Source organism: Chrysochloris asiatica, unplaced genomic scaffold (genome assembly GCF_000296735.1).
Source record: "Chrysochloris asiatica unplaced genomic scaffold, ChrAsi1.0 scaffold00003, whole genome shotgun sequence".
In the NCBI taxonomy this organism is placed as follows: domain Eukaryota; kingdom Metazoa; phylum Chordata; class Mammalia; order Afrosoricida; family Chrysochloridae; genus Chrysochloris; species Chrysochloris asiatica.
In genome coordinates this window covers 49,442,258-49,449,720 of record NW_006408521.1, presented here as the reverse complement: position 1 = coordinate 49,449,720, position 7,463 = coordinate 49,442,258, and positions in this window count along the sequence as shown.

Sequence of the window (7,463 nt, the reverse complement as noted above, 5' to 3'; positions counted from 1 at the left end):
CATCTCTGGCACTGCTGCTTCTCTGGATAAGGTCCCGCATTCTATTTGTGTGTTCTACAACCACTTTTGAATTATCTTCAACAAAAGTTCGCTTGTATGTGAACTTGATAATATTGTTTGATAATTTCTGTATTCTGATGCATTATCTTTCTGTGGCATGGACACAAATATGGATCTCTTCCAGTTGGTGGGACAGGTATCTGTCTTTCAAGTTTCTTGGCATGAAATTTGCAGTACTTCCAGAGTTGCCTCAGTTTGTTGAAACATCTCAGTTGGCATTGTGTGTCCAGTCCTGGAGACTTGTTTTGTTTTGTTTTGTTGAGTTTTTTTCTTGCTAATGCATCTTGGCAGTGTAACCTGGCACTTCCTTGTTATATGCCATAATTATGAGTATTGTCTGTGAGTTCTGTGTGGCTGTTCCATCGCGTTATTAAACCCAGCAGAGGAGGCTGCAGTGCTGCGGGAGGGAAGGTTGGTGTCAGAATAGGTAAAAACTTTGGCAAGAAAAGGCTTGTTGAGTTCCACTTTACAGCAATTAGCCTTGGGCTGTTGAGGCTGATCAGGATCCATTCTCCTTAGCCTTGTGAAGCTAAACAAGGAGGTCTCATACTGCTGCCATGTCATTTTACCGTTGGTGCCATTTTTGTTTTAAGACACTGTTCCTTAGAGGCCTGAGACACTGGTAGATTCCCATCGCTTCAAGAAATTCAGGGTGCCATGAATACCTTCTGCACCCTGGACAGGTTTGCTTTACAGCTATGAGCTATCTCTCTGTCTGCCTTGAATACACACTGACATTCCCACTACAAACCAGCTGGGTTTCCTGTGTTTAGGGCGAGAAGAGATGACAGGAGCACCAGTCCAATCATCCACAGGGCATGCGGAAACCCAGCTGCTTGGCCTGCCGGGTGTACATTGGTGTAAACACCACCACAACCATGAGACAGAACTCTTCCGTTACCACAATGTCTCTTGTCCTAAAACCCAAGCCCAACCTATTGCCGTTGGCTTCCAGAAACCCTATAGGACAGGGTAGAGTTCCTCTGCAGGGTCCCTATAGGACAGAGGAGGGTTCCTTTGCAGGGTCCTTATAGGACAGAGGAGGATTCCTTCGCAGGGTCCCTATAGGACAGGGTAGAGTTGCTTAGCAGGTTCCCAAGACTGTCATCTTTACGGAAGCAGCGGTCCCATCTCTCTCCTGCAGAGTGGCTGGTGACTTTGAAACGCTACCTTCTGCTTAACAGTTGAAAGCGTATCCTCTGTGCCACCAGGCTCTTTTCTCGTAAGTTACCCCCTTAATAACCACAGCCACCCCTCTCTCACCTCCATCCCCGACGACCACTAATTTATTCTACGTCTCTGTAATTTTGATGTTTTTGAGAATGACACACAGATGGGATCCTCCAGTATGTGACCTTTTGAGATTGTCATAACCCCCAGGTGGTTGTGTGTGTCAGTAGTTGACTTCTGTGTGTTGCTGAGTAGTTTTCCACCACAGGGACGGACGCACCAGTGTGTTTAAACCTCCAACCACTAGAGGGCATTTTGGTTGCTTTCTCTTACTTTATTGCTTTCTTAGCACTAATGGCAACTCTACTTTATATTTATCCCTTTGTCTTGTTTATCACCCACCCACAATGGAAGCCCCATGGGAGCAGGATTTTCCCCTCTTTTGTTCATTTCAGTATTTCTAGGGCCAGAACCATCCTAGTGTGGCACTGTAGGATAAGCACTGGACTGCTAATCACAAGGTCGGCAGTTCAGACCACCAGTCACTCCCTAGACAGAGTTGCTATGAATCAGAATCGACTTGATGGAACTTAACAACAGGGTCAGAACAGTTCAGGGGGACCTAGTGAGAGCTCAGTAAATGGGGAGTGAATGTTGAGTGTGTTTAGGGGAGGAAGGACGAAAGTAACTTGCCTGAGGAGAGGCTTCAGAGCTGACTTCATACCTCTTTCTTGGCTCAGGGGCCCCCTCATCCCCACACTGGGCCCAGCTCTGCTCTCTGGCCAAGCGTGGGCAAAGCAGGTCCTGTGTTTTTGTTTCCTTTGGCTTAAGGGATATTGGCAGGGGTTTTCAAGTGGAACTTTACTGACAACCCACAAAGCCCAAAGGAACATAAACAAGAGAAACATGAGGACTTAGAAAATGCCCTGAGCTTATAAAGTAGTCTTTGCTTTCTTCTTCTTTTTTTTTTTTTTTTCAGGGGTGTAAAGGTTTAATGAAATAAGGTGTATAGCATGTTGAGGGGAGTGCCTCAGACACAGTGTGGGCCGAATAAATATAATCCTTTTGTATTAGACTTTTCCTTTCTTCTTCCCTCCCCTCCTGAGCTCCTAGAGCTTGCGGTGGGCACTGTTGAGAAGTGGGAAAGCTGTGCATCCTCTTAAGGAGCTTGTAGCATCAGGTTAGAGACAAGGATGTCAAATACCAGTGAGCAGGTAAAGATTCACTTGCAAGGACTATTCGGAGGTCTGGTTATGAGTTGGGCTGCTGATCTCGTGGTCAGCAGTTCGAAACTGCCAGCGATTCCGTGGGAGAAAGATGAGGCTTTCTGTTCCTGTAAAGATTTACAGCCTCGGAGACCATGTGCAGGGTCGCTATGAGTCGGAACTGACTCCATGGCACATATCCACCACCACCAGAAATAGTATTAGGGTAACATGTATTATCTTTTAATTCAGTTTTCCCATAAAGTCTTTAAAGCCTCCTACAGAGATGTTTCAGTGGACTCAGCATCATTTGTTGCAAAGTTTTTCCTTTGTCAAAAAATAACGGATCGTATAATTGTGTGTCTATTTCTGGGTTCTCTGTTTTTCTCCATTCATCTATTTGTCTAATGCCAGTAAACACAGTGTCTTGATTACTGTTATCAAGAAATCTTTAAACCTGTAGTGTAATTCCTCCAAATTTACTTTTTTTCCCCCCTCAAGATGAATTGGTCTGTTAATTCTTAGTGTCAGATCATCAACTTTTACAGAAACTAGGGTCTTGATTAGAATTGCATTGAACGCACAGTTAAATTCTGGGAGAAATGGTATGGTACACTATTGAAATTCAAGGTCAGTGGTTTAGACTCACCAACTGCTCCTTGGAAACCCTATACAGGTCACTATGGGTCAGAACCGACTGGCCGGCACTTCACAACAACAACAACCCATCAATATGGCATATCTCTCCATTTATTTAAGTCTTTCAAAATTTCTCTCAGCAATCAATTTTTACTTTTAGTGTTGAGCTATTTCAATCTTTTATTAAATTTACCTCCAGGTATTTTCTGGTTTTGATGCTATTGTAAATAGTACTGATTTAAGATTTTGTTTTCAACACTTTGTTGGTAGTATGTAGATATATCATTCATTTTTATTTGTTGCATTTATTTATTTATTTATTTATTTATTTATTTATTTATTTATTTATTTATTTATCAGATTTAGTGGCTACATGTGCAACAGAATGTTTGTGTGTAGACTTATTTGGATTTCCTTTGCACACAATTGTGTCATGTCAAAATGAAGACAATTTCACATCTTCACTTCCAACCTTTACCTTTTATTTATTTATTCTTGCCTTATTACATTAACTAGAACCTCTGGTAGCCTAGTGTTACAAGTTTGGTTGCTAAACACAAGGTCAGCAGTTCAAAACTACCAGCTGTTCTGTGTGAGAAAGATGAGGCTTTCTGTTCCTGTGAAGATTTACAGCCTTGGAAACTCTATGCTGGGTCGCTATGAGTCGGAACTGACTGCACAGCACATAACCGCCGCCACCACCAGACCCTCCAGTGTGATGTTGACTATAAGTGAGAAAAGTGTGCTCTCTTATATTTTTCCTATTTTCAGGAGTGGATGCAGAACTTTGAGTTGTGGTGTTGGAGGAGAATATTGAAAGTGCAATGGGCTGCCAAAAGAACCAATAGATCCGTTTTGGAAGAAGTGCAGCCAGAGTGCTCCTTAGAGGCCAAGATGGCCAAACTTCGTCTCTCATACTTTGGACATATTGTCAGGAGGGACCAGTTGCTGGAGAAGGATATCATGTTTGGTAAGGTGGAGGGTCAGAGAAAAAGAGGAAGACCCCAGCGAGATGGATCGGCCAAGTGGCAGCATCGATGGACTCAAGCGTGGCAACAATAGTGAAGTTGGCCCAGGATGGGGCAGTGTTTCGTTCTGCTGTGCATAATGTCGCTATGGGTCAGTACCGACCCGATGGCACCTAACAACAACAACATGTTACCTGTTGCTGTGGAGTTGATTACAGCTCATGCCGAGCCCATGTGTGTCAGAGTAGAACTGTTCTCTATAGCTGACTTCTTTTTTTCAATGGTTGGTGTAGTTTAGTTTTTGTTTTTAACAGATTAAGGAGTCCTGGTGTGGCGCTGTAGGATAATGCACTTGACCACAAGTTCATTGAACTGTTTGAACCAAAAGGTCAGCAGTTGAAACTCACCAGACACTCCTCAGAAACCCTATACAGGGATGCTAAGAGTCGGAACAGACTCGACATCACTTAACAACTGTCAGGTAAAGAACATGCTAGTCTAGTCTTAATTTTTGAGTTCTTAATCATAAATGGGTGTTGGGATTCCCCCCCCCCAAATGCTTTTTTCTGCATTTATTGAGATCATATGATCTTTATTTGTTCTTTTAATGTGGTGGATTACATTGATTGATTTTGAATTTTACACTAACCTTGCATTCTTGAGATAAAAGCCATCAATTATTGGTAGATGGAACTTGATTCTTTCACATTATTTACTAGCTTTCAAAATAATAACATGTTAGGTTTTTCAGAATCTACCCAAGGGAATTGATGAGGTTTCTTTAATTTCTTTAAAAATAGTATTATTTTAAGATTACTATGAATTCAGAGATTTAAACATATTTGATGTGTTTTAATCTTTTGCTATCCTGGTTAATGCTCAAATGGTCTCTTTTTTCCACCAGTGGCTCCTGAGAACTTTGAACACAAACTTACTAGACTTTGGTAGCTTACTTGTTTCCTAGGATGACAAGATGTTCCAGCTCTCTTTGGACATTTCATCCACTAAACTTGATATCATTCATTTCTCTAAGGAGCTTTGGTTCCTTTTAGTGGAAAATGTCTACAGGCCATAGTCTTGGTCCCATGGCGCTCCCTACCACCAGATTGGTCATTAATTTTAGTGAATATATACTTTTCAATGAGAACATTTATTTTGTGTTAGATTAAAGGGATTTCATTTAACTTCTTTTATTTTATATTTTTATTTATTTTTCCTTACATTGAAAAAAATCTTTGTTCTTAAGGATACTGATATAACGACTTGTTTTATCCCTATAGCATACAATGTTGTTGCTGTTAAGTCGGTTCCGACTCATAGCGACCCTGTATAGGGTTTCTGAGGAGTGGCTGGTGATCTTGAACCACCAACCTGGCACATTAGCCCACAGTACCACATCAGGACGTAGTCTGTGACTCTTGCATAGTACAGTATAGTATGGTATAGTATACAAGAATCACAGAATAATAAAGCCCACATTATTACTAACAGTATGATTAGTGGGAACAGTTTAAAATATTTTTGGTAGTTCTTTTTGTCCTTACCATATATCCCAGTACGTTGTTGCTGTTAATTGCCATCAAATCAGTTCCCAGTTACAGTGACCCAGTATAAGGTTTCTGAGCGGTTGGTGAGTATAAAACATTACATGCTTTGAAAGTCAAATACACAAAACGGGCCACAGTTCAAGACATTTGGCTTCTCTTGCCCTGTCTGTTCCTTATTTCTCTACTTGCCTTTCTTTTCCAGTTTTTGGCTTTTTCTTTCATTTAAAAAATCAGTGAACTATGGGAATATGACTACATGCTGTACCCTCTCTCCCATTTTTTAAGGAAGATGGTAGCCATTTATACTGTTACTGTTGTTACGTAAGAGTCTCACCCTGGGTCAGACACCCAGCTGTTGTTTTGCCCTGAGGGTTGTTGTTAGGTTCCATGAGATGAAAGCATTTTGTAAACCAGAGGTCCTCACACTTGAGTGCACATCCAGATCACCTAGAGGGCTCTGAACAGGGTCCTGGGACCACACCATAGTTTCTGACTCAGTAGGTCCGTGATGGGACCCAAGAATCTGCATCTCTAACAAGTTCCCAGGGATGTTAATGCAGCTCCTTAGGGCCAGACTGTTGCAAACTCTCAAGAGCAAGATGACTATGAGGATCTTAGCAAACCCTCTGTACCGCACAATGCAGCTGAAACAATGAGAATGCAGGTCCTGTTTGACTAAAGACATCTCTAATACCTTTTTCTGCCATCAGCTTAGATTCTCCAAAGCCGGCTGCTCAAAGTGTGGTCTGTGAACTAGCACCCTCACCTGGGATCTTGTGAAAAGTGTACACCCTCCCCTGCCTCAGACCTACTGAGTCAGACTCTACACTTGATGATGTCACTGGATAAGCCCAAGCTTCAAATTTCCTTGCCTTCTGGTTTACCTTCCAGGGGCACTGATGTCCACTAAAATGCAGAGTCTTCGAGGATGGGACTGTCTCTGCTTTGGCTTTGAAGACAGCACCATGGGCATAGTAAAAAAAAACAAAAATACAATACCCAAACACATTACCATGGAGTCGATTCCGACTCATAGCGACCTGTATAAGGTTTCAGAGACCGTCAGTGGGAGCAGATGTGACCTCATTGCTCTACAGAACAGCGTCTGGTGGGTTTGATCTACCAGCATTGCAGTTAGCAGTCCAGCGTCCAGGGGTATCGTCAATGCTTCAGACTTCCTTGTGGAGTGAGAGTGGGAAACAAGGACTCGCTCAGACCTCGTGCAGAGGCAGCAGAGCCAGGCCTGTGGCCATGTGGCAGCTCCAGCATTGAGCTAGAGGAGCCACTGGGCAGAATGGTGTCCCGAGCCCTGACTTGCTGTGATCCTGTGCTTGTTTTCAAGGGCCCAGTTCTTCCTTCCCTCACTTCATGACCTACAGGGATGTGAGGAAGACTCTGCCCTGCTAAGGACCACGAAGAGAGACAGCGGCCCAGAGCTCCGTGGTGCCTGGGAAGACCCACTTTGAGGCTTTCTGGAAATTAAATGAGCTGGAGGCCATTGAAGTGCCCCACTGAGCAAATCCCTGGGGGTGGTCTGAGTCTAAAGCCTTGCTCATTTGACACCTAAGTCAAGCAAGCGGGACGGAGAGGCCTTGGTTCCTAGGCTGAGACTCTTGATTCTGAGGCCCTATAGCAGCTTCACATTGCTAGCTTAGTGATGGCTGAGGTCACCTGGAACTGAGGCCCTTCTGGAACCCTCTGTTGAGTTCAGCTGGGGCCATCTGTGGGTAGCTGAGAAGAGGAACAGTGTCCTGTGGGGGCCAGATTTGATGGCTGAACCATCGAAGTTTGGCTAACAGGGCTGTTTCTGTGGGCATCTTGGGGTGACTGTCCTAGGTGTCAAAGACAGGTGGAGCCACAAGAGAACAGCAGAA